Genomic DNA, 23,681 nt, shown 5'->3' with positions numbered 1-23,681 from the left:
AACAGACAACTGGAAACCTCTTTTGGGAAACCCTGAAACTCCACAGATCCAAAGCAGAATTCGTGATTCTGTCGTCTCTTCCTCTCCCCAACCTCCTCCTCCTCCTCCATTCCCTGATTACTGACACCGTCAATCACCTCCGTCCCCAGAAACCTGAAACCTCAGAGGACTCTTCCACCCTCCCTCTCGGTCACCTCCCCAACTCCCAATCAGTCACCAAGCTGATTCCCTTTTTAAATCTCTCTCTGATCCACTTGGTCCTCATGCCCACGCGCCTGCCCTCGCTCAGGCCCTCATCATCCTTTCCCTGGATTATCACAATCTTTGCAGAACAGGGTTCCCTGTTTCCAATTTTCTCCCCTCCCATCTGTGCTGTGCACTGCCACCAGAATTATCTTTCTCAAATCTGATAATGTCACTCCCCTGTTTAGAAGGATTTCGGAGGAGCTACAGGATAAAGCTTAACTCCTTAGAGGCCGTGCCATACCTTTGCATCTGGCACCAGCCAGGTGTCCAGGGTGTCTCCTACAGCTCGCTGTTGGACCCCTGACCCCGTCTAGCCACAACGAATCAGGCAGTGGCTCCAACATGGGTCTGTACTCGCCGATCCCTCTTCCTGGAACGCGCTTCCCCCTGCAACCCCTTGCCCCCTGAACACACACACACTCCCACACTCACACACACTCCCATCAGCATGCCTCCACCTACTGGGAGCTTTCTCTGCTGCTCTTTCTCAGGCATCTCTGTTATCAGCACTCTTTCTGTGTAGCTTTCCCAACTCCTCCTTCCCCTCCTCCTGTAAAAATGAAAATAGCTCTAATTATGAGCTCCATCCTTTCTCATCCTTTAGCACTTTATGCAAACCTCTATTATAAGCCATCACATGGCATCGTGTGCTTTCTGGGGACAGGTTTGTCTCCCCCACAAATCTGTGTGTTCCTAAGAGCTCAACAGGAAACTTTTCTTGTTTGAGTCCCCAGTACTTCACACAGTGCCTGATAGACACAGTATGAGCTCAGTAAATCTTGTTCCAGTGAATAGATGGTGTTAAGTATAAGGAGCGAGACTAATAGATGGACTAATTACGTTTCAGGCTAGAGCACTCATTTGCGTGATATGACCAGGGAAAAGAATGCAGATAATAGTGGATCCACTCTCAGTCTCAGTTTTGCCCTAATAAAGCCACCCTACAAAATGAAGACTCCTCTGGGATAGTAGGACAAGGACCAGGGATGTGCACTTGTTCCAGCTCCAGACCTCACTAGTCCTTGGACCTCAGTCGTAGCTCTTAAACTCTCATTTACTATTTACATAGCTTTCTCCCACAGGTAGACTGCAAGAAAGGGCTTTACTGACGCTGCTCCCATTTTACAGATTCTAAGAGAGGAATTAGCGATGTTCCCAAACCACACAATTAGTAACCAGCAAAGTTAGAACTCGAACTCAGGGTCTCTATCTGTAAACTCTGCGCCCTCCTCTCCCAGGGGGCTGTCTTCCCCTCAAAGGAGAGCATTAGTAAGCGGATTATCTCCCGTTCCCATTGCCTCTAAAATGCTCAATTGCAAGACTCTCTTCCCCCCGGGCTGTCTTGAGTCACTCATTCCACCTAACCTCTCACAATCCTGGGCACCTAGCAGGGCCGAGCCTCCAGGCAGTCGGCCAAGACCCCCAGCTCCCCACCCAGGCAGTGGAGGCTCCCCTCCAACGGGGAGCTCAGGGCCAGTCAGCAGCCCAGCTGTCAGGTTAAGAGATTCAGATTCCAACCGAACACTCTCTGAGGCTCAAAATAACCCCTCCAGTCTTCCCGCTTATTTCTTAAATGCAGTTCTTAGCAGTAATGATGGCACCTGTGGGGGAGGAAAAAGAAGAGAATTAGGCTGGGAGTTGGTTTCATGTCACCTAAAAGGATTACTTTATACCATCAGAAAGCTAATTCCTCTCCTACAGGGGGAGGATGGATCAGGTCTTCACTTCAGATGGTACTTTATGAAAAGATTATTTAAAGATTATAGGACAAAATGGATACATCTGACAACATCTGCTAGGGCTGGGGCTTTGGCTGCCTGAGAAATAATCGTTATTTATGCAATTAGTAGATTGCTTGCATCGGTGCTAATCTCGAATCTGCACGCAACTGTCCACACACTCCTGTTGTCCAGTTGTTGAGCTTCCTTCCCCATCTCCTCCCATTTTTGACTAAGAGTGCCACAAAATGCCACCACCTCCATGAAGTCTTCCCTGGTCTCTCCACCCAGAAGTGGACTCCCTCTCCTCCTCCAAGGACTGTATTAGTACACCCTGCTTTGTGCAGGCGCTCTACCTGCCTGTGCCTTCTCTCCAGGGCCCTGAGCATCTTCCACACCGACTCCTCAGGCCCCACAAGGCTGTGCATAAAATAGGCAGTGAGAAAGTAAAAGCTTCTCTGTGCTCCAGGGGTCTCAGCTGTTGACCCAGGCAGGGTAGGGAAGGAGGGCTTCAGAGAGCACGGATGTTGCTTGGGGTGAGTCCTGCCCATGTGAATCTCGCCATATTATTACCCACTCAGGGGCTCTGGGGCTAGGGGCACATGGTGTGATCTGCCATCCTGAGAGGCCCCTAGGAAGCGTCGTTATCCAGAGCATCTTCGTCAGACACCCTGGACTCACGCTGCTCACTATTTTATGGTGGAGCAGTTTTGAGAAAAGTATGGAGGAATGATACTGGATTACTTTTCTGAAAAGTCCTTGGGTGTGGTACAACAGAAGCGAGTCTGGACTCACTCAGAGTTGAAGAAGGCTAGCTCGTGAATCCCCAGAAATCTGTGAATGGCACCTATATTCATCCATAGCATTGCGTCCCCAGTGACTATGGACTCTTCCAGCCTCTCCCCCATCACTGCCCTTGGGCCCACACTGAACTAACACCAGCCTTCATGCCTCATACTCTTCCCTGCATCCCAGAAGCACACAGTTTCTTCTGCCTGGACTGCCCTCCCCTCAGCCCTTCTCCATCCCATGAATTCCTCCCCTACTCCTTTAGACTCCGCTCACATGTTGCCTCCTCCCTGAAGCCTTCCCTGATGCCTCTGGTAGATTCAGGGCATCCTTATTTTCCTACTATTCATTATCTGAGATAGAGAGAGGCAAAAATCAGCACATCTGAAAACATCCACTAATAAATGGCCACTCATAATAAATAATCAACAACTGTGTATTGAACGCCCACCCCGTGCCAGGCACTAATCTCTCCACTTGGAATTTAGCAAGGAGCAAAAGAGACGAATCGCCCCACCCCTGTGCAGGGGCAGGACAGCAATACACAGTAAACACGATAATAAGTAAATTACATAACATGTTAGAGGTTGACAGATGTGTGCAAAAGGGAAAAAGTAGAGAGAGTAAGGAGGATGGAGAACGTCGAAGGCGACAAGAGAGGGTGGGGCAGGGCTAGACGGGCGGTCTGCACAGGCCTCCTGGAGCAGGTGGTGTTCCTCGAAGACTAAAGAGAGAAAGGAATGGTCAAGCAGATTCCCGTCGGAAGAACATTCCTTGAAAACTGCGGCCCAGGGCCCAAATCCAACCTGCCACTTGTTTTTAGATGGCCCACCAGCTAAGAATGTTTCTTACATTTTTAAAGTGCTGGAAAAAATCGAAAGAAAAGTTGTATTTCATGACACATGAAAACTACATGAAATGCAGATTTCAGGGTCCAAAAATAAAGTTGTATTGGAACATGACCGCCCTCATTCGTTACGCACTGTCTACGGCTGCTTTCGCACTGCAGCGGCTGAGTTGAGTAGCTGTGATGGAGACGTTCAAAGAATAAAATATTTACTATCTGGCTCTTTGCAGAAAAAGTGTGTTGACTCCTGAGTTAAAGCAAAGACCCTGGGGCAGAGGCAGGAATAGGCAGGAGAAGAGCACGGCTGGAGTGAGCCAGCGGGGTGACGAACACGGAGGAGGGGGTGGTGGAACAGGCTGGGGAAGGAGTGCGGATCATGTAAGGTCTTTCGGGCCACGTGGTTTCAACTCAGGCAATAGGGAGCCATCGCAGGATTCTGACTAGAGGAGGCACGGAGTCTGACTGATGTTTCAGGATGTCTTCGGTGGCTCTGTTGAGAATAGACTGTTATTGTAGGGGATTATTGATGTTATTTATATGAGAAAGGACAGTGGCCCAGACCAGGGTCGTGGCACTCAGTGTAGGTGACAAGAAGTGGTCTAATTCTGGGTGTGTTTCAGACATAGAGCCAACCAGATTTCCTGATGGATTGGACGTGGGATGTGAGAAAGAGAGAGAGAGCAAAGAGGACTCGAAGGTTTTGGTGTGAGCACTTGGAAGGTGAAACAAGTTTGTGGGGAAATGTTACGGATTCCCTGTAGCCGTGCTGGCTTTAAAACATCTGTTGGACAAGCCACTGGTGATGGGGAGTGTCGGTTGGATTGATGAGCCTGGAGTTCAGAAGAGAGCAGTGGATTGAGGTATACATTTGGGAGTTGAAGGCATATAAGCGGTATTTTAAATCATGGGACTAGATGAGGTCTCCAAGGAAGTGCCTATCGAAAGAGAAGAGGACTGATGATCAATCCTCGGACGGGCTGGCATTAAGGATCAGAGAAGAAGGGAGGCAAGCAGCAGAGACTAAAAGGAGTGTCTGTGTCCAATGAAGCAGGTAGAGACGAGGCCAGAGCAGAGGCCAGGTGGGGAGGCTGTGTCAAGGAGGAGCAGAGATCATCCCAGTCCAGAGCCGCCGCTGTGTAAGCAAGATAAGGGCTACAGGGCATCACCGACTCAGCAACGTGGAGGGCACAGGTGGGCTCTACAGGAACAGCTTTGGGGGAGAGACGGGTGAGAACTGACTGAGAGAATTTGAGAGAGAGTGGGGAAATAGAGAAATCAGAGAAAGTGAGTACAGACAGCAATTTTGAGGAGATTTGCTGCAAAGCGGAGCAAGGAAATGGGACATCGGCTGGAGAGGAAGGGCACGTTTATGAGAATAATTGAAGAGGGAGCAAAACTGATGCCGTAGGAGAGGGGGAATTTTTGCTAGAGCAGGAGAGACTGGCCGGACCTAGTGCATGCATGGATTGACCACGGGAGGTCCTCACTGCCCACAGAGCTCTAGCACCCAACCGTACTCACCATGTTAGGGACTTTGTATTCTGCTCAAACTTAGTCGTTTATTTGTTCTTCACCAGATTTTCGCTGAATGCCCTCAACCTGCCTGGTTTGATTCCGGGCACTGGGGCTACACAGCATGGGCAAGTCTGATGACCTCTGCTCTCTTGCAGGTTCCATGCTGGTTGGGGAGGTTGTGGAGGGACTTAAAAGCCTGAGTTCAATTGACTCAAAGGGCAAGGACCTTTGATATCTCCTATAATGGAAGTCCATAAAAATGTTCACAGTCATGCCATCATTACAGCCTTAAGCAACACAGTCGTGCCCTTATTAGAGCCTGAATCAGAAGGCATCACCTTTGTTTACTTATCTACCCCGTACACTGACAGTGATTTTCTTCAAAGGGATACCATTTATAACCCTGGCACCTAATGCAGCTTCTGACACAGGGAAGGAACTTTTAAAATGTTTGCTGAGTGAATCCAAAAATCCTGAGAGTTGGGGAAAAATCCTTTTAAAATTTCTCCATAATATTCACCCTTGTGAGTTATCAAGCTACACTTTTCAAAGCAAAACATCCCTATGACATCTAACACCTTTATGCCAGCAGTTGTTCACACTGAAGTATGAATTAGTTTTCTCAGATACTTTTCTTTTAACAGCCAGCTGATTTCGACTGTCCCTTATCAACTGGATTTTTCCATGGAGTGAGATGAAATGGACATCTGGCAGGCGTAATTTGGAAACTGAGGCACTACCAGGAAACATGAGACTAGATGTTCTGACCCAGTGGTTGTTCTGGTGACAGCATGAGGACACCAAATACCATTGCAGGGGACGTGGTGGGAGGGACATGAGAAGGGGTACAGAGGGAGAAAGGAAGTGAAAGGGCTCATTCTACCTGAGGCATTGCCACTGGGACCCCCTTGGTGGATTGTCCTGACCTGCATCCCAAGCCACTAGGCGGGTTACTGACACAAGTCAGAGCCCGATTTCCAGGTTTCAGGAAACAAAGCTTCCAATTTTAAATGTCTTTCCAATTATTTTAATTAGTAGGTTGTCTATCTCTGATTAATTTTCTGCTCTTCTAAACTTTCCTTCAGTACCTATATTTGGGGATAAGAGACATCTTGTTTTCACTGAGCAATCCTAGCCACTCCCACAGTTTCAACTAACGAGGGGTGAACGCTGATGATCCCTCTTGCCGGTGTTTCCAGCTGTTGATGGGGGCTCTCACCTGAATGTTACCCACCTCCCTTAGTTGCTGTTCTGATGCTACAGGGTAGAGTTGGGTCTGAAGGATTTTGCCATTTTTTCCAGGCACCCCTGTGTGTGAATTTGACCTTGTGGTTTTAGATGTCTCAAACCACCATTATCGATCCAACTCTGGCCGTATCATCTGAGAAGAATTTTGAATTCTGACTTGTGAGGTCACAGGAACAGTAATGATTCAGACTTCACTGACTAGAGCTTATACTGCAGCTCAGAACTCTGTCAAATGCCCACGGACAAGTGTTCCTAGAAATTCAGACACACAAGATTCATCCCGCCAGGTGCCCCATGCCCCAGAGCCCTCCTGGCACTTTGATTGAAGTAAAAGTGAGGACAGTGTCACTCTCCTCCATTCTGGATATCTGGGGACCCAAGCAGGGCAGTGAGCACCCCGACCTCACAGAGCCCTTCAGGAGAACTGCCCCGTGGGCTTCCGTCCACACCTCCATTTCCCATGGACCCCAGTCTGTGGGTCAGGAGGGACACACACAGCTGTCTGTCTACAGGCCCATCTCCCTGCTTCTCTGGCTTCTCACCCCCATCCCTGTTCTGCTCTGCCCCCCTCCATTCTGCACTGACCAGTCAGGGGTACTTCAGTGCAATACTGGAACCAAAGTCACAGGATCTGGAGTCAAGACAACCTGGGCTTCAGTGACAACTGCAGTCATTACAAACAGTACAACTTTGGCCACGGGCCCTAACCTTTGTAAGCTTCCGTTTCCCAAACGTGAACTGGGGAAAAGGATTCCTTATTATTTATTTATTCTTTTTTTTTTTTGAGGAAAATTAGCCCTGAGCTAACTACTGCCAATCCTCCTCTTTTTGCTGAGGAAGACTGGCCCTGAGCTAACATCCATGCCCATCTTCCTCTACTTTATACGTGGGACGCCTACCACAGCATAGCTTTTGCCAAGCGGTGCCATGTCCGCACCTGGGATCCAAACCAGCAAACGCTGGGCCGCTGAGAAGCAGAATGTGCAAACCTAACTGCTGTGCCACTGGGCCGACCCCAAGGATTCCTTCTTTCCAGAGTCATTGTGAGAATTAAAGGAGATTATGCACGGAAAGTGTTTAGGATAGCAACAGGCATATGGCATGGCTCAATAAATGTTAACTAATTGTATTTTTATATGTTTTTTCTTACATTTGCTCCGTGCCTAAATTTGACCAATTTGCATCACTTTCACCATTAAATCTCTGTCTAAGTCCTCCCCCTCTCCCGATGGATTACTCTAATACCCTCCGTATGTTTGTTCCTGCCTCCCTGCGGTGAACCTGCACAGAGCAGATAGCATGTGCCTTTCCAAAGTTAAATCAGATCACGTGTATCCCCCACTTAAAACTCCCACCACATTAGAATAAAGCCTGCCTGCCGTCCACGGCCCTGCCTGTCCCGCCCCGTCTCCCCCTCCGCATCCCCACCCTCCCAACGTCTGCCCAGCCTCCACTGCCATCTTGTTTTTCCCAGGCACGCTATTACCTGTCCTCCCTCACGGCCTGTACACTCAGTATTCCTGCTGCCTGCACAGATCTCCAGATCACTTAAGTCTCTGCTCAGATGTCACCCTTTTGTCCTTCCTTGCCCACCTTGCCTATAATAGACATCCCTCCTCCAGTGGCACTCTCTATCCCCCTGCCCTGCTTTAATTTCTTCATAGCACTTACTATCCTCTGAATGTTTGTGTCCTCCCCAAATTCATGTATTGAAATCCTGACCCCCAAAGTGACGGTATTAGGAGGTGGGGCCTTTGGGAGGTGATGAAGTCTTGAGGATGGAGCCCTCATGAATGGGATCAGTGTTCCTGCAGAAGACCCCAGAGAGCTCCCTTGCCCCTTCCATCATGTGGGGACAGGTCCTCAGTCTACAACTCAGAAAAGAACCGTCATCAGCCCCCGACCGTGCTCGTGCCGTGATCTTGAACTTCCAGCCTCCAGAATCGTGAGAAATAAACTTCTGTTGTTTACAAGCCACGCAGTCTGTGATATTTTGTTACAGTAGCCCAAACAGACTAAGAAAGTACTTATCACTATATAAAATTATACCACTTATACATTTATTTAATCCACACTATTTATTTTGTACAGTATTAATATAATATTTGTTTTATGCAATATTAATAATCTAATGCATAAAATAATACCCTCCCAACAGCTCCTATCTCTTTATTGTGCTTTATTTGTCTGGATAGCACTTATGACCACCTGACATGTTATTCATTTACAATTTTTTACTAACTCACAGCCTGTCTGACTCCATTAGGAAGCAAGCTCCCCAAACGGCAGCAACCTTGTTGGTGCCTGAAACAGTGCTCGGTACGTAGCCGGCCTTCAATAGATACTTGTTGAATCGACGAATAAGTTCTGGCCCATTTACAGTTTTCTTCCTGAAACACAAATCGCCTCTCCACGTCACTGTCCCCCACATCCTGGTTCTCCCACGTCCACCTCGGTGTTGGAAAGGCCCCTGTCACCTGTGGGCACCAGCAAGGAAGGTTTACTCCAAGTAGACACAGACCACTACGGGGCAGCTGGTGAGGAAATTCACTGCTTGTTCAGTGCTCAGAGTTCAGAGAGTGAAGTCATGGTCATCAGACACGGGCCAGCATGTGGACTGCAGTGTGCCCCCCCAGAGGCCTCTGAGGAGAGAGCAGCCCCAGGCCAATGTCCTTTCCTGGCATCAGGGCAGCAGACTGTGGTGAGAAGGGCAGGAGCCACGATAAGGTGGCCTGTTACCTCCGTGGGCTGGAAACCAAAATGCCCAGTGTCCCTGTCTGTCCTGCTGCTTCTCGTGAAGTGGCTGCAGATTCTCCTCTTCAAGTTTCCCCAGGACAGTGGCCTTAACTTCAGGTCACTCAGGCCCCTCATTTTGAGCTATCAACACAACACACTGTCATCCAGCCTAAGTCATGCAGATTGGTGTGTGTGTGTGTGTGTGTGTGTGTGTGTTAAAATATATATCACATAAAATGTACCAGTTTAACCATTTTGAGTGTGCAGGTCAGTGGCATTAAGTACATTCACATTGTTGTACAACCATCGCCACTACCCATCTCGAGACTTTTTCATCTTCCCCAACTAAGACTCCGTGCCCATTCAATAAGAACTGCCCCCAGCTCCTGGCAGCCTCCATTCTGCTTTCCGTCCCTGTGAGTTAGACTACTGTAGGTACCTCATATTAGTGAAATCATAGAATAGTTGTCCTTTTGTGTCTGGCCTATGTCACATAGCATAATGTTTTCAAGGTTCATCTATGTTGTAACATGTATCAGAATTTCTTACTTTTAAGGGTAAATAATACTTCATTGTATGTATATGCCACACTTTCTTTATCTCTTCATCCATCGATGGATATTTGGGTTGTTTCCACCTTTTGGCTATTGTGAATGATGCTACTATAAACATTGGTGTACAAATATCTGTTCAAGTCCCTGCGTCCAATTCTTCGGGGTATACACTCAGAGGTAGAATTGCTGGATCACATTCTGTGATGCTGTATTTAATTTTTTGAGGAACCGACACACTGTTTTCCTTAGTGGCTACACCATTTTACGTCCCCACCAGCAATGCACGTTGTTCCAATTTCTCCACATCCTCACCAACACTTACTATATTCTATTTTTGGGTAGTAGCCATCCTAATGGATGTGAGGTGGCGTCTCATTGTGCTTTGACTTACATTCCCTAATGATTAGTGGTGTTGAACATCTTCTCATGTGTTTATTGGCTATACGAATTGTTACTTCACTTGTATAATTGTGTACAACAAATAAAACAAACAAAAAAATAACAAAATAAAAATAGTGTATAACAAAACTGCTCACAATCTAAAAAATTACAGAAATATCAAAGATTTAACAGTCTAACTTAGCCCCATTTCAGACATCTGAATTGATTTTGTTCTCCCAACTTCACAAATTTCACTCTTTTTTAACCTAAAAGGGTTTTTATAATCAGTAATCCAGGAAACCTTGTTTCCTCATGCCATAGGCAGCCTCCCAGCACCTGGCTTGGTTTTCACTTCCTTCTTGGTTCCTATAACATAGCCCCAGATCTCTTCAAATGTCTTCCTCTAGGCATCTTGTCAAGATCAACAGATTCACGTTCTTCCCTCAGCTTCTGCTGAGCTGCTCAGACCTTCTGACAAAGCTAAGGCCCCATCGGGGTGAGGCCTCGCTTCCAGCAGCTGCTTGCCCAGCGCTCGCCCACACCATCAGTCTCTGAGCTTCGCTGAATCTACTTGGCTCTCAGCCTGCAGGGTGATGAGCTGACACTGACAGAGGATAAGATCAATGCCCTTGTCAAAGTAGCTGGTGTAGACGTGCAACCTTTCTAGCCTGGCTTGTTTGCAAAGGCCCTGGCCAAGGTCCACAATGGGAGCCTCACTGCAGTCGGAGCTGTGGCCCTGCCCCATTGGGGGTGTGGAATGGGGGTCCTGCCTCCTCCAGCACTGCTGCCCCGGAGAAGAAAGTGGAGGCAAAGAAAGAAGAATCTGAGGGGTCCGATGATGACATGGGCTTTTAGTCTTTTTGACGAGACCTCTTTGTAACACGTTCAATAAAAAGCTGAACTCCTAGAAACAAAAAAAAGGGAAAGTCCGTCCAACCTGCCTCTCTCTTCTAGATCCACTTGCTTCCTCCTCATTATCTTCAGCTGCTATGGCCATTCACCTCTTTCATCAATGCCTTTTTCGCAGTGTCCACTTCCTTGCTTCCCATTTCCTCTCTTCAAACCAGTTCAGTCTGGTTGGCTTCCCTTCCCAGTCCCTCTGCTCTTGTCCAGTTTCTTTGACTGTGTGTCCAGATCCAATGTCTGCCTCTTTTCCCTTGGTCCTTCGGCCCCATCTGGCTCAGGTAACGTCTTCTTTATTGACACAAGTCTGCCTTTCCCTAGGCATCCTCCTTCTACTGTGGCCACTTCTGAATCTTTGCAAGTATCTCTTCTTCGCCTGGTGTCCAATGTTCGCATTCCACAGGGCTTAGCCCATCCCTCTTCTCACACTCTCCTTGAGTGGTTCTGTACATCCCCACTGCTTTAAGTACCATCTATAACTTTATGACCCCCAGAGTTAGATCTGCAATCCCATCATTCCTCTGAGTTCCAGACTCACATATACAACCGTCTCCTTGAAATGCCCACTTGGGTATTGCATAGATATCTCATAGTTAATAAAGCCAATACTAAATCCTTGATTTCTCCTCCCTCAAGTCCTCAGTTTTCTTCACCTCTACAAATGGTACCATCCACACAATTGCTTAAATAACAAAACTAGGCCACCTTCTTAATTCCAATCTCTGCCTCTGCCTCCAATTCAATCCATTATTAAGTGCTATTGTTTCTATCTCCAAAACACTTCTCGATTCCACCCACTTCTCTTCTATTCCCTTCAAATATTTTGATCCACACTGTCACCATCTTTCACCTGGATGGCTACAATGGCCTCCTCACTGGATGTCCTTGCTTCCGGTCTTGCACAAGTCCGGTCTATTATCTCTGCAGAAATCAGATAATGAGACACCCCTCTCTTAAACCCTATGATGGCTTCTCATTATCCCTCAGATAAAACACAAGTATCTTACCACGGTCAATGAATCCTCAATGATCTGGGCCTTGTCTGTTGCTCCAAACTCATCTTGTGGCTGTCTCCTCCTCGCTATACTCCAGCCACGGCCTCCTTTTTCCTTGACCTTCCAGAACTCTTTCCCACTTCACAGTCTTTGCTCATACTCATCCCTTGGCCTAAGACACATTCACTCACCTTTCCCATGGCTGCCTCCTTTTCATCCTTCAGAACTCAGTTAATTGTTACTTCTTTAGAGAGGCTGCCTTGACCACACTAATTAGCTATATTTTCTATCTGTGCACTCTGGTCGTTTCTTTCATAGCATGTATTACAGTTTGTGCTCAGTTGATCATTTAAAAATATTTTTTACACCTTCTTAGTGTCAGACACTATGCTGGCCCCAGGGGATACAATTGTGAACAAAATCTGATAGAGCCCATACTCTCACAGAGCTTTTACTAGAATGGAGAAAACATATATTAATTTCTTTAAAAATTACAGCCATGAGAGTATGTGTAACGTGACACGAATACTTTGTGACATGAATACTAAGTGACACAAGTACTATGAGGACATTTCTATTTCAAAATATAGCTAGGAAATGAGCCCTGGGTGAGGCTTCCCAGAGAAGGGATGCTTCAGCCTGTGTCTGAGGATTAGTAGGGTTTTTAATCAGCCAAAGCGAGGAGAGCAGCTTTCCAGCAGAAGGAAGAACATATGCAAAGACCTTTGAGCAACATGGAGCAAAGTGCTGGCAAGGTCAGGGTGGCAGTTGTGCAGAGAATGAAATGGAGAGTGGTGCATGAGGTGAGTGGGAGCTAGTCAAGGAATGCCATGCAAGGCCTTGGAGACCATGTTGAAGAACTTGGGTTGCTCCCGGGAGGAGAAGGAAGCTGTCCAAGAGTTGTAAGTAAGAGGTGGGTTAGAGGTTGGGAGTCACGTCATCATGTCTGCTTTTGTAGGAGATCACCCTAACTACGGTGTGGAAAACAGTTGGGGGAGGCTGTAGAAGCGCTGAGACCAGCAGGTCGGCTTCATGGTGGCCTCAGGAGAAATGATGCAGTGGATTGGGGAGGTGGCAGTAGTGATAGGGAGAAGCAGGCAGGTTGGGAAGGTATTTAGAAATCAAATCAATAGGAGTTTGCAATGGATTAGATATAGATACTGAAGGAGAAGGACGTTTCAGGGAAAACTCCTAGATTTCTGACGTAAGAAACTGAATGGATTGTGGTGCCACTCACTGGAACTGGGAAAACTAAAAAAGAAAAACAGGTAATTAGATGTGAACCAGGCAAAGTCTTCCAGAGGCAGAAGGCTCATGAGTCTGGCCTTAGACTTATTGAGTCTGAGGGGCCTTTGAGAATGCAAGTGGAGATATAGCAGGATTCAGAGAAGCAGTGGTATAGCGCAGGTGGGTCAAGAACTCGGTAGAGAGGTATGAGCCGAAGACCTAGCTTAGGGGTTCGTTGATATATATGCAGAAGACTGGATGCTTGCACCCCCCCCCAAACTCATATGTTGCAATCCTAATGCCCCTGTGATGGTATTAGGAGTTGAGGCCTTTAGGAGGTAATTAGCTCACAGGGTGAGTTAATCCCATGAATGGGATTAATGCCCTTATAATCAAGGTTAAGTCCATGGTTTTGAGTCTGAGGAACTGAAAGGATAGGATGTATCTTTAGCTGAGATGGGAGAGTCTGTGGGAATGCTAAGTTTTTGGGTGAAGATCACTAGCTCAGTTCTAGCCAGTTAAGTTGGAGGTGGCTGTGAGAGCCATTAAGAAGCTGTTGGTGGGGCTGGCCGGTGGCCGAGTGGTCAAGCTACGCTTTGCTGGCCCAGGGTTTCGACGGTTTGGATCCTGGGCGCCGACATGGCACTGCTTATCAGGCCACGCTGAGGTGGCGTCCCACACAGCACAACTAGAGGCACTCATAACAAGAATACACAACTATGAACTGGGGGTGCTTTGGGGAGAAGAAGAAGAATTAAACAAAAGAAGATTGGCAATAGTTGTTAGCTCAGGCGCCACTCTTTAAAAAAAGTAAAGAAGAGGCTGTTGGAGTGAGGAGCTCTGAGGAGTCAGGGCTGGAGAGAGAAAATGTTGGGTCGCAGACAGTATTGAGAGCCAGTGGGATGGGATGAGATCACCATGAGAATGAGAAGGGTTAAAAAGAGAAGCGGTCTCAGCTCTAGGCCTGCACACACCCCAAGCTTTAGCAGGAAGATGGGAGAAGCCAACACAGGACATTGGGAAGGAGAGACCAGTGAGGAAGAAGGAGAGCCAGAAGAAAGGGCTGTTCTAGAGGACGGGAGAAGAAACCGCTTCAAGGAGGAAAGAGTGACCCACTGAGTTAAATACAGCCAGTGGGTCCAGTCAGATGAGAGCTAGGGAACAACTACTGGAATGGCAGGGTGGACATCATTGATGACCTTGAAAAGATTTGTTTCCACAGTCTGGAAAAGGCTCAGGAGAGAGCTCAGGAGAGAATGGGAGGAGAAATATTGGCACCAGTGAGGATAAACAACTTTACTAGGAGTTTTACTGTAAAGCGAAGAGAGAAATAGGATGGCAGCTGGAAGGGAGAGTGAGGCCAAAAATGGATTTGAGTTTTTAAAATGGAAGAAATAGCAACATATTTGAATGCTGAAGGGAATGGTCAGCATAATACAGGAATAAAATAAATAGAACAAATAAAAATGAATAATTCAGAAGAGAACAGTGACAATTGCTGTAGCAATGCCCGGGAGTAGGAGAGAGGGGATGGGAGCAAGTCCTCCACGGAAGGGTTGGTCTAAGACTGAAGCAGGGACCGCACGTCTGCGGTGGCAGGAAAGAAGACAGCCATGTGGGTAGGTGGATCCATATGCTGGTGGGAGCTTTTGAAGCTCTCTGCTGATAGTGTTAATTTTCACAGTAAAATAGGAAGAAATATCTTCGGTGGAAAGTGAAGAGAGGGATGGGGAGTTGGAGGGTTGAGAAGAGAAGAGGAAACACAAAATGGTTATCCGGAGAGGAGAGAGCAAGTAGACCAGGCAAGTATAGGATAGTCGCCGGGCAGTTTTATCGCTCCACATAAGCCTAGTGATCAAATATTTAAAGTGACTTTGAAGACTAGGAGTTTAAAATTAGCGATCTTGAAGATGGAGCAGGTTCAGATGATGCCAGTGTCCAGACTGTACTTGTAGGAGGGGGTGGTTGAGATGGAATGGATGAGGTCATTCCATATTATGGCTTTGCTTACTGCTTAGTCTCCAGGGCAGAGAGTGCATCCCTTATTTACCACTGTGTACAGTGCCTGCAGGGAGTACCTGTCCCAAAGTAGGTGTTCAAGAAATAAACGTTTAATAAATGCAATCGTATTATAAATTGCAAAATATTTATTATTTTCTGCCCTCTCCTCCTCCCCATATCTCTCTGTTCTTAACCTTCTCCATTGACTCTTCATAGTTACTCACAATTTCAACTTCTCTTAAAATACAGCTGCATTTATGGCTAATAACGCAAGTTTCTCAGAGAAGAAGCCCAAAGACCTACATTACGTGTAAAGTTAGGAAAGAGGCTGTTTATTCATCCTGGTCACTTCTTTTATGATAGCGCAGACCTTTTCTTACAGTGCCTTTATTGATTCAAGTGTGTTTACAACTATCACCTCCTCTCACCTTCAGAATAATCCTGAGAGGCAGTACAATGGCACCACCAGCCTCAGTCACTGGCGAGGGTATGGAGGCAGTGATTTTCCTGGTCACACGGTAGGTTAGAGGCAGAGCAGGGATCAGCCTGGCCTTGTCTGGCTCCCACCCGAGCTGCACAAGCTGTCCACCTGGGGAGCTCATGAGATTTTTCTCCTTCATATGACCCCATTGCCCTTAAATTTCTGACCTCCCTCTAGTACCTGCCCACACAGTCTCTTTTTCTCCTCTTTTCAGCCTCCCCTCAATGAATGATATGTCTCAGGCTTGGGAGTGGGGGTTGGAAAATGTCCATTTCTCACTCCATATCTCAGGAACAGGGTTGAAGACAAATTGGCTGACATGTGACCATGTGACAACATGGTCCAAACCCAGCCAATCACGCTTCAAGGTTCTTTACGAGAAGCCAAGCTTCCAAGATTGCACCCTGGGTCGCCTGCCCCAACGCCCCCTCCCCTCCACTGGTGTGGGTGGTCACCAACATCCATTCCTTTCCTGGAATCACATTCTCAATATTTCCGACCATTTATTGTGTGGTCATGTGTGGGACATTGTGTTAGGCACCACATGTATTACAACTTCCATTCTTGTACAAGTGAAAACGCTGCAAAACTTTCTACCTCAATCTTACACATGAAGAAACTAGTACATGAGGAGCCTATAACTTGCCCAAGGTCACACAGCCAGTAACTGGCAGGGCTGAGACTGGGACCCAAAGTCCTTGTTTCAACTGCTCTTATACCATCTCTCAATTTCTTGCTGAAGAGAAGAACTGGAGCAACTTCAGTTCAAAAAACAAGCCTCATATTAATTATCATCTCTGCTCACTGAAGTAACTCAGAGCCAGTTTTCTCTAAGGTGACATCTCAATCCAGCCTTGACAGGAGAAAAGACTTGCATATGAATAGCAGGTCCAGGATGGAGATAACCAGTTAAGCGCCAATGCCTGCAGCTGAAGGGGAAGTGGGAAGAGAGGTGAGGCAGAAGAGAGGTTAGGGACCATCGCTGCCATCCAGGTGCTTTGTCCAGGACCACAGTGAGGGTGGTGGAAAACAGGAACCAGAATCTCTGAGAGGAAAGGGCCACTCCCATCATCTCTTCCTCCAATGAGCTCCCATGACTTCATGTGTTTCCCCAAATGTCTGATGTTTGCTACCTATGGTAGTAATTTATCTACTGTTTGCAATGCCAGCTGGGATCATGGTCATTACCATTCTGACAAACCATTCCACTTCTTCCAGCTGGTCCTGTCATGGCATGACAGCCACCCAGATCATTCTTCTCAGAATAGCCACAATTAAAATTGAACCCTGAGTGAGCAGGACCCTGGTGGACCAGGACAGAGGAGGGGTAAGCTTCATTGGCAGAACTGTGGACAATCCCTGTGGGATGCCACAAAGGCAGTTCCAGGCTGTCCCAAGAACCAAGGCAGGGAGGACAAGGAATATTGAAATCAGATTTTCTTACTTTCCCTCAATATACATTTCCATAAAAAAAAGAGATCACATCATCTTTTAAGTAAACACAAACTTTTGGTTCCTTTTCCTATTAAACTTAAGCCACAGGACCCCAAATTGTATTTTATTTTCCACAATTTTCTATATTTCTGGAAATTTCTGCAATAAGCATGTATGGCCTTTATAATGGGTTGGGGGGAATTAAACCTTCATTTGTTTTTAAGGGACAAGCTGGAAATAAGATTCCTGAGAAGGTAATGGAATGGTTGGTGTGCAGTAAGAAAGACGTCGGCTCTGGCAGAAATGCCTCTCCGAGGTTGGAGTCCCTCTAGCCGGTGAGTCTGAAAGTTGTAAGAGCAGATGCTGCGGTAGCCGTTTAGATCATTAGTGGAATGTGCCGGGGGACTGCACTATGCTCAGAGCTTGCAGGAGATATATTGGGCTGGTTCTGGGCTGCCGGGAAGAGCAATTCCACTCATCTCAGACCACTTAGCCAGGAAAGAATTAACCCACACAGGGAGCCAGCACATGAATGAGTTAGTCCTTTTCTGGCTCTCAAGGCTCTCTGAGAATTAGCTTTTCCTTTCAACGGGAGCTTTCAAGGGAAAGCTCCAAGCATCACAAGAGAATTTTACTGTATTTAAAGAACATATATGTTCCCAAGAAGTTGTTTTTTGTAAATTAAATTTTCATATAACAAATCTTACTTTCCCATACTATTTTAATTATCAAATTAAGGAACTTTCTTGAGAGAATACAGTCCATTCACTCTTGGGAATGTGACATAAGCAAAAGTCAGTGCACTTTTAATTGTTTTGTTTTGTTTTTGTTGAGGAAGATTAGCCCTGAGCTAATATCTGTTGCCAATCCCCCTCTATTTTTTTTTTTTTTTTTTTTTTTTGCTTGAGGAAGCTTCACCCTTGAGCTAACATCTGTGCCAGTCTTCCTCTATTCTGTATGTGGGATGCTGCCACAGCATGGCTGATGAGTGGTGTAGGTCTGCGCCCAGGATCTGAACCTGTGAACCCGGGCCACTGAAGCAGGGCACACCGAACTTAACCACTACGTCACGGGGCCGGCCCCAGTGCACTTTCTTTACCATGCATTTTTTTACAAAAACTGGTAAGACTCACAAAATAAGGTACAAGTGGCAAGTCTCTCAAAATAATTTACAAAATGTGAATGTAAGCAGACAGAAATATCTGTCTCCTTGACTAGCAGCTTCATGATCCAGAGGAAACCTCATAATGATAGCTGGGTTGAACAAAAGAGATGGAAAGCACTCTAGAATAGTATTCTAAAACAATCCAGCGTGTTTGGATATGAAGCTATTGTCTCTCAGCTGCAAACTTGCCCTTCTACTCTACGTTTTGTCACAGGAGGGCTGGGGCTGGGGAAACCACCTCTTGGCTTTGCCAGCTAGACCTCCACTGGGCTAGATGGTAGGGGGCGCTAGAGGGAGACAAGGTGGCTGGAGGAGCAAGTAGGGACTTGATCCTCCCGGTTTGCTTCTTGTTCCTGTCATGGTCACCCCAGCAATGCTTTTCCATTCTGGAAGTGGCAGCTCGTTCCAATCTCCATTTTTTCCATGCTCCCAGGACTAGCTTCATTGTGCCCCCTCACTTGCGATGGTGTGTTGGAGCAAACCTGCTCAAGAGAATTTCAGGAATTTTGTGAGCTAATTTTAAGTGCAGTTACCATTACAAATTAAATTATATAAATTACCGTATTAGTTTGCTAAGGCTGCAGTAGCAAAGCACCCCAAACTGAGTGGCTTAGGCAACAGAAGTATATTGTCTCCCAGTTCTAGAGGCTAGCAGTCCCAGATCAAGGTGTCTGCAGAGCTGGTTCCTTCTGAGGGCAGTGAGAGAGCATCTGTCCAAGGAGGGCTGTCCTCGCCTAGCTCTGGTGGCTGCTGACAATCTGGAGTTCCTTGGCTTGTGACACATCACCCCAATCTCTGCCTTCATGTTCACATGCTGTCCTCCCTGTGGTCATGTCTATCTCCAAATCTCTGCTTTTATAAGGACACCAGCCATACTGGACGAGGGCCCCCACCCTAATGACCTCATGTTAACTTGATTATCTCTGTAGAGACCCTATCTCCAAATAAGGTCGCATTCCAAGATACTGGTGGTAAGGACTCCAGCATCTCTTTTCGGGGGGAACACTTTAATCCATAACACTTACAATTAAACAAATTATATTTAAAAATTATAGACAGGGAGAACAGACAATGGTTGTGAAGGATTTCAAAAGGGGAAGGCAGGCCTGACCGGCAAGGCCAGCAGGAGGGCCCTTTGTGGTGGTGGGACAGTTTTGGTTCTAGACAGTGGTGGTGATGGTTATTCAGATGTATATGTGATAAAATGTCACAGAATTATACACAAAGACACAAAAAGTGAGTAAACACTAAAACTGGTAAGATCCGGGTCTGTAATCAAGTTGATTGTATTGTGCCCATCTATTTCCTGGTTTTGATGATGTACAGATGTCTCTATTGGAGGAACCTGCGTGATGGGTACAGGGGTACTGTTTTTGCAACTCCTCGTAAGTCTATAATTATTTCAAAATAAAAAAGTATTTAAAAAAACCCCCACAAAGGTAATTAATACCCCAAACTCATTACTTCCTAATTATTTGCATTTTACTCTCATCTATGCTCCTGAGGTCCCAGCTCTGCAGGTCCCTTCTTCCAAGCTTCCAACTTCTTCCGTTGCTCCCCCAGCCCTAGAGATGGCAGATGTCCCCTGCAGTTATTCTCTCTGTGCTGCCTCAATGTTCCCTTTTTGCTTTTGCGGTTCTCTAACACCTTGTACGAAATTCTCTCTCCTAATTTTGTCTCTGTTTTCCTGACTAATAGAACCAGTCAACGCAAGTGTTCTTCAAAGGATACAAATGGCTCACATGGTGGCAGAAGAGAAAGCATTTTCATTTCCCAAAACTACAAAAGGCCCAGAGCTACCCAGCTCTTCTGAATGTCCCAGGATTTTATTTTGGAAAATTGGCATTCCCAAAGGGTGCTGGGAAGCGGAGCTCGCACTGGCCGGAAAGCAGCGCAGAGAGCTGGCTAAGGAGCCTAGATATGCGACGATACAACAATCTCGGAGAATAGTGCTTTGTTTGAAAATATGAGTAATGATTTCTTTTCCGATTACAAAGGTAATCCATGCTTGCATAGTACATTACAAAGAGTTTAAACAAGTAGACACATAATCCCAACATCCGGAGAGACATCTCTTAATATTTTGATGTATTTTCTTCCATAATTCTTGTGCTATGGAACATAAACAATTCGTATGTGTCTATATATGTATGCTTTTAAATATGTATAGTGAAACTGGGTTCATTTATAGATACTGCTACATTTTTGAAGATAATTATCAATCACTCTTCTTTCCTTTGATGAATAAACATAGACTTTAGAAAAGGATTCTGGCAGAGGAAGCTCGGAGAACACGGCTGGGGCTTGTTGCCAAGCAGACTTTCTAATTCTCTTCCCTTTCTCACCGCACTCTTCAGAATGGGGTTCTCAAGGCAGACACTTCCCCAGTCAGCAGCAAGTGGGAGAGTTTGCTGCTGCGCTCTCCCACCCCCGGAGCAGGGCCAGAGCAGACCTCAGGAGGCTGGCCTGGCGCTGTCTTCTGTGCACACAGCAGAGCACTTCCCGCCTGCGGGGCGGACCTCTCCCCAGCTTACAGGTCTGTCCACTGGGGAGCAGCCACTGTGCACTTAAATTCCCCCAAGAGGAGGCATGAGGAGCAGTGGGAATCCAAGCTCATTATCTCACCAGCTAAGAAAATCATTCCTTCTCTTTTGCAGAGAAGTAAGTGAGAAAAAATGGAAAGAAAAGTTGAATGTGTTTTCTTGCTAAAATTCTTTCTTGGAAACATCACGTCCAAGGAACAGGGAAACCTTCATGCACTGAATCTTGTCTTTTTTTCAGATAATGCTGTACTGCGAGCATCTATCTGTCATCAAAAACATGATTTTCTATTTTTTAGTTTTTTCTATGTATATAACAATACAGAGTCATTATAGAAATCTGAGAAATAAAGCAAGCTACAAAAAGAAAATGAGAAGCACGGTAGTCCTCCAAAACAACCACTGCTAGCATTTTGGCAGAAACCCTTCTAATCTTTGTTCTACGCATATGTATAGATTATTTTTTAAAGTGAATTACACAGTATATACTGTTTGGTAACACGTTTTTCATTTAATGTATCTAAAACATCTTCATACATTTTCCCTCTTAGTTGATGTGTAGCAAACTACATCAAAACAGTGATTTAAAATGATAATTTTATTTTGCTCATGATTTTTGGATCAGGGCCCAATCACATTCCAGGAGATGGGGAAACAGTCTCTAATCTCCAAGGGAAGCTGCAAGGTCACACTGCAGAAGAACACGTAGGATGGAAGGCATTTTTATAGCCATCTTTGGAAGATACAATATGTTACATATGATAGTAAAGATTCTTCTTCATGACTGTAATGGTTGATAGTATCTATTTAAATGTGTCATCATTGATTTAATGAACTTCGATTTTTGCAAATTTTAGAATCAGTATTATAAACACCTCCATGATGAACAATCCTGTACATAACACTTTATCTGCATCTCTGATAATTTTTCTTAGGATAAGCTATTAGAGGCGAAATTACTGGGTGATAGAATTAAGGCTGCTTGATATAAATGGCCAAATTCATTTCCAGAAAAACCCTAATTAAGATCCACTTCACTTTAAAATATTTTACCTTGAAAGAAAAATATTCCCATCAATACACTTCTTTAAAAATATAATTGACTCTTTTCATCTGTTATTTTTCCAGGTTTTTTTTCAGATGTGAAAGTAATTCCCACTGAAATTTTTATTGGAGCTTAATGAAACCCCAAATGAACCTGGGATGAACTAGCCTCTCTTCAATATTCAGTCTTCTGGTCTGGAAGTCTTCCACTCTGGTCTTCCTTTATATTCATCAAGAGACATTTATACCATTCCTTATTGAATGATTCCTAGCACATTACCCTTTGTAATTGTTTTAATTAGGATTGTTTTCCCCATTATATATTTAAACTGATTCTTGACGTTAAACTGGGAAAGTGCTTATCTTCTATATTTATTCATATTCTGCCATTTTTCTAATTTTTTATTATTTCTTATAGTTTGTCAATTGATGCTCTTAGGTTTTCTGGGTAGACAATCATATTAACTGCAAGCAGTGGTACTTTTGATTTTCATTTCCAGTAGCCTGTCATATTTCTGTTTCCTGTCTTTTTGAATCAGCTAGGATATCCAGGACAGTATTAATTAATATAGTGAGACCAGGCATTTTTATCTTCTTCCTGATTTTAACTAAAATATATCTGGTGTTTTCCCTTTAAATATGATAAATGATATAATTTAATATAAATATCCCTTATCATTTAAAAATTCTCTGTCTCTAGTGAATTTTGTTTATTCAGAATTGGTACAGAACTTCTCTGAAATGCCTTCTAGACATCTACTGAGACCATGCGGATTTTCTCTTTAGACTTACTGATACAATATTATATTTCATAGCGTTAAATAATTCTTATATTCCCAGAAAAGCCCAATAGAATCATCCTAGATTGCTTTTCTTATATACTGCTAAAATTGATTTTTCAGCACTTTATTTAGAAATTTTGCATCTATCTATATATGCAGTAAGAATGGTTTGTAATTTTGCATTTTATGTCATTTCTCTCAAAGTCTGTTTCAGGATTATGCTTGTTTTATAAAGTGAATTGGGAAGGTTTTAATATTTTCCCTACTCTGGAACAGTGTATTTGGCATAGGAATTATCTGCTGCTTCTAAAATTAAAAGAAAAATCATCTAAATATGAAGCATGTTTGTGTCAATTCTTTTTCTTCTTCCTTGTTAAGCTAATCTATCGTCTATCTAACTTTTCTTGAATAGGTTTTATTGGTTTCAGGTAACTTTTAAAATATATTAGCATAAAGTCATTTTTGTTTAATTATCATTTGAAACTATTGTTATCTGTTAATACATTTCCTTTCTCATGTGTATTTTTATCTCTGCTTTTTCTCCTGCCATGATAATATTAGCCATAAATTGTCATTTTATGGCTTATTTATAAAAACCCATTCTTAGATTTATTTATCTATGCTACTATTTTTGTTTAAAAGTGAACTAGCTTTTAAATAATTTCCTAAATACTAGTTTCATTATTTTTGATTTACTATTATTTTTCTAGCCTCTTGAAATTATTACTTAATTCATGTATTTTACTTTTTCTTGTTTAATTAAAAAAAACATTTTAAAGCTATTTGCCCTCAATTAACAGCTTTGGCTACATCCCACAAATTAAGACAATGTTTTTATTTTTGAGGGTTTTTTTCATTTTTGGTAGGTGTTTTTGCTGAGGAAGAGTCACCCTAAGCTAACATCTGCTGCCACTCTTCCTCTTTTTCTGTGTGAGCTGCCACCACAGCATGGCCAACTGACAGGTGAATGGTGTAGGTCCATACCCGGGAACCAACCTAGTTAGCCAAAGCAGAGAGCACCAAACTTAACCACTAGGCCATCAGAGCTGGCTTTATTTTTGAGTTTTTGAATACT

General features: G+C 44.7%; 1 pseudogene; it reads left to right on the top strand.

The window, feature by feature from the left end:
* The first annotated feature begins 9,335 nt into the window (after positions 1-9,335).
* Positions 9,336-10,889, top strand: LOC103553385 (large ribosomal subunit protein P1 pseudogene; annotated as a pseudogene).
* Positions 10,890-23,681: the final 12,792 nt, after the last annotated feature.

The sequence above is a fragment of the Equus przewalskii genome, chromosome 4 (genome assembly GCF_037783145.1).
Source record: "Equus przewalskii isolate Varuska chromosome 4, EquPr2, whole genome shotgun sequence".
In the NCBI taxonomy this organism is placed as follows: domain Eukaryota; kingdom Metazoa; phylum Chordata; class Mammalia; order Perissodactyla; family Equidae; genus Equus; species Equus przewalskii.
Note: the sequence above shows the minus strand (reverse complement) of the source record. Positions and strands in the feature narration are given on the sequence as shown.